The following is a 5,000-nucleotide window of genomic DNA, read 5'->3' on the forward strand; positions in this document are numbered from 1 at the left end:
ACGAAGAATATTATACGAAGAACAACTTCACAAAGAACAATGTTATCGAAGAACAAATTCAATGAATGATGTTATACGAAGAACTTCACAAAGAACAATGTCATACGAAGAACAACTTCACAAAGATCAATGTTTTACAAAGACCAAATTCACGAAGAACAATGTTATACGAAGAACAACTTCACAAAGGACAATGTTTTACGAAGAACAACTTTACGAAGAACAATGTCATACGAAGAACAACTTCACAAAGAACAATGTTACACAAAGAACAACTTCACGAAGAACAATGTTATCAAAATACCAATGGATTTGGACCAAATAGAGTTGTAATCCAACATCTGGATGGCAGATGGATCTCATCTCCGTCATCCACAAATGTCATCCATAAGTCAAGACATAAATAAGCGTTGAATCGTCTTCGGCATTTCCTCCAAAGAAGGGAAAGACTTCGGCCAAAGTAAACAGTTCCTCTCTTCTCTGTTCTTCTTCGAGTTGGTCTGCAAGACTTCACCTTCGAGCTAAGCCAAGGATTAAGACTCACCCACGCTCAAGCACAAGCACGTACACACACACACACACACATAAAAAAAAAAAACTCGTGGCGCAGTGGTTACAGTTCTCACCTGCCACTACGGCGGTCTGGGTTCGAATCCCGCCCAGGTCTGAAATAATTTATTATCCCTGCGCTGCTGGTTGTTACTCCAACTCTCGTGGGCGGGGAGTTCGGGGTGTGTGTGCGTGTAAGGTCACAGCATTACCCATAGATCGGTCATATACGAGCTCTGAGCTCTCTTCCGGGAGGGAAATAGCTGTCGATCACGAGTCCAACACGTGATCCAAAGACCATGGTGAAACCATGGTGAATCACACACACACACACACACACACATACACACACACACACACACACTAGCTGTCGTTCATAACACCAGGACGTTATATAAGACCATAGTGGATCACATTATTTACATACATGGGTGTATACATACAGTACATACTTAATACATATATATATATGCATACATCACATACATACGCATAAACATGAGCACATGCACACTTGCTCACGCACATACATACACGCACACGCCCGCGCGGAAAGTATTATAAAATGTTTTGATATGATCAAGTAACACTAACATACACACACACACACACACACACACACACACACACACACACACACACACACACACACACACACACACAGGGAAAGTAAAAGGCTTTAATATGATCAAGTAGGCCATGGAAGTCTAGATATTCTATGTATGAAACAAAATGGGAAAGATTCGATGCAAAATGAGAAAATATCAGTGAGAGAGACAATGTCTCTACAACCTTCCATCCAAAGGAAGCCAAAGAGAACATTAGCGTGTTATGAGGGAAACATGTGGATAGTAGGAAGTACCAGGAGAGAAAGGTCTCATAGTGGTAAGTTACTGTAGAGAAACGTATGAAATTTCTTAAGTGAGGTAAATCGCTAGGGATGGACGGATGATTACGAAACATACTGAAAATAAATGAATCTATAGACAGATAAATAGGTAAATAGATAAATTGAATAAATGAGTAAATGAATAAATAAATGAATAAATAGATAAATAAAAATAAGTAAGCAAATGAATAGATAATGCATAAATGAATAGATAAACTGATAGTTGAACAAATAAATAAATAAATAAGCAAATTAATAGAAAATACATGTAAATATATAAACAGATAAATAAATAAATAAACAAATACATAATTAAACATATAGATAAATAGAGAAATAAATGAATTGATAAATAAATGAATAAATAGAAAATTATAGTTCCATAGGACTCTTGAATACTACATTGAATCAACTAAAGAAAAATATATGATGTACAATAAGAAAAAAAATAGGATGAGAAAGAAGAGAAAGTGAGAAGCCTACACCAGGAGGCGCGCAGCTGCGGACGAAGTGTGTGTGTGTGATTTACCATGGTTTCACCATGGTCTTTGGATCACGTGTTGGACTAGTGATCGACAGCTATTTCCCTTTCGAGTGCTCAGAGCTCATATATGACCGATCTATGGGTAATGCTGTGACCTTACACACACACATACTCCCAACTCCCCGCCCACGAGAGTTGAAGTAACGACTCGCAGCGCAGCGATACTGAAATTATTTCAGCCCTGGACAGGATTTGAACCTGGACCGCCGTAGTGGCGGCCGCGAACGCTACCACTGCGCCGTGTGTGTGTGTGTGTGTGTGTGTGTGTGTGTGTGTGTGTGTGTGTGTGTGTGTGTGTGTGTGTGTGTGTGTGTGTGTGTGTGTGTGTGCGTCTACGCGCGTGTATATACGCTTGCGCGTGCACGTGCAAGCACGTATGCACGACCGTGCAAAGTCTTGTACTTTTGTGTTTTTGAATCGTGTGTATTGTTCAACACGGTCACAGATAAGAAACTGGCCCACGGAACCAAAACAGGCAAAAGGTCTTGGCTGTAAACTATACCAATGTCACTAAGGCCTCCAGTGCTCCATAAAATTACTTTTAGTAGAAGAGCCAGAGCCATAAAAGAGATATTCCAAGTAATCAATGATGCTGTAGATCGGGAAGATTGTGGATTTGTATACATGCATAATGAGAGAAAGAAAGATGCTGGGAGGCTGGAGAGAGTAGGGAGTGAGGGTGGAAGGAAGGAAGGAGGGGAGGAAGGGAGGAAAGGAGGAAGGAAGGGAGGGAGAGGGAAGTAAGGAGGTGGGGGTAGAATAAAATATGGTGATGATGAATGTGAAAAAGAAGTTTAAGAAGATGACGAACGAGTAAAAAAAGGAGAGAAAGATCAATAGAGAGAGAGAGAGAGAGAGAGAGAGAGAGAGAGAGAGAGAGAGAGAGAGAGAGAGAGAGAGAGAGAGAGAGAGAGAGACACAGAAAGATACCGAAAAAAGTGACAGCTATAAAATACATCGGACAAGTTATATTGTGACAAGAGAGATCGAGCGAGTTAAAGAGCCGATCGGATTTAAAGCTCACGACACACCGACGATCCTAAAACAAGTATGACACATGTGGTTGACCTCCACCGGGATTCTGCCTCAGGGGTCTGTCTCGAGAGCCTCCTGTGGTGTCTGATGATCCGAGAACGACCTCTGACACTCGATCTCACTGCAAAGCTTCGCGAGTGGGACTCCATCGCTTTGAATACACAAGAACTTTGGTTTGATTGAATTACTGCTGATGCTCACAGGGCTTTGCATAATGGATAGTCAGATACTGTGCTCATTTCATACTGATTTATATATATATATATATATATATATATATATATATATATATATATATAAGTATATATATATATATGCATACATATATGTATATACATATATATATATATATATATATATATATATATAACATACACACACGCACACGACTTAATGGCGCAGTGGTAGCGTTCACGGCCGCCACCACGGCGGTCCGGTTTTAAATCCCGCTCAGGGATTAAATAATCGCAGTATCACTACGCTACGAGTCGTCACTCCATCTCTCGTGGGTCGTGGGCAGGGAATTGGGTGTGTGCGTGTAAGGTCACAGTATTACCCATAGATCGGTCATATATGATCTCTGAGTTCTCTTCCGGGAAGGAAATAACTGTCGATCACTAGTCCAACACGTGATCCAAGACCATGGTGAATCACACACACACACACACACACACACACACACACACACACACACACACACACACACACACACACACACACATATATATATATATATATATATATATATATATGCACACTCACACATCAGTGAATTATCGTTCTAAGATCTTTATAGCATGTGACTAAGTAAGTTTTATAGTTTTTCGAACACCTTCTTGAATTGGCTTTACACTTTCTTCTCTTCTGACAAGAGAAGGTCTCCAGGGTGACAGTGTCTGAAGTAATCTAGATGATCTTCGATAAAGACCATAAAACTTAGAAGTTATTTACTAGTTCGTATTTTCTATTTTTCTATTTTATTGGGCAAATGTTAGAAAATTAAGTGAAGTTTGATTTTTGTCCTCGAAGTATTTTTCAATATCTATTTTTATTAAATTCAGTAGTGATCGGTTGTATGAAGATACATAAAGCCACGCATATACAAAAAAAAAATCCACCTTAAAAGGGGGTGGCCAAAGACACGTCATGTTATGAAGTTGATATTTCAGGGACTTCAGTGACCCCCTATGGACCAGTCACGTATATATTTTTTCATGATTGGAATCTAATCTCTATTTAAGAAAAGAATAATAATTTCAAAGACATTAAGACTAAAATGTGAGTAACTCCGTGGGAGAGTGATCCAAGCGCCATGAGCAGCCAGACCTTGATTTCGTGTTCAGCCAGCTACCTGGTCTGCCTGGGAGTTGGATTAGTCTCCCTCTGAGTTTCCATAGTCGAAGGAGACGAATCCAACTCCCACGGTCTGGGAAGCGTCAGCTGGATGAGCACGAAAGGTCTGGCGGCCCATGGCGCTTGGATCACTCTCCCACAGAGTTACTCAAATACCTGAGGATTCCATTCAGGGAATGAAGGACCCTCTGATAGGAAGACTTAAGTACCATTCCTAAGCCCACTTCATTCTCTGAGTCTCCGATTATCGTTATCTCTCAAGAAAAGAGACCTTGTCTTATAAGGTCTCAATTACTGCTTAACCCTTCTTTGGCGGCGAGGTATAGAGGCTCTTAAAAAGCTGATAATAGCTGAAATGTGCACTCAGGCTCCTGAAGTTTCAGAAGGAGAGTTAGCCGAGATGGAGTGTTCGGTTGGTGCCTTACTCATCGCTCTAAAGACAAAAGAAGCAGATATCTTATCAGCTAATTGACATCTATTTTACTTGTTTTGTATTTATGTATCTTTTTTTTTGTAAAACTCGTATAAATTTAGAATTTCTGTGGATTTCGTTTTTTATGGATTATGTTAACATGAGGTTAATGAAGCATTTTAATTTCACTTAATTTTGACTGAACTTTAATGAAATAA

Source organism: Oratosquilla oratoria, chromosome 11 (genome assembly GCF_046742065.1).
Source record: "Oratosquilla oratoria isolate Oo_2021 chromosome 11, ASM4674206v1, whole genome shotgun sequence".
In the NCBI taxonomy this organism is placed as follows: domain Eukaryota; kingdom Metazoa; phylum Arthropoda; class Malacostraca; order Stomatopoda; family Squillidae; genus Oratosquilla; species Oratosquilla oratoria.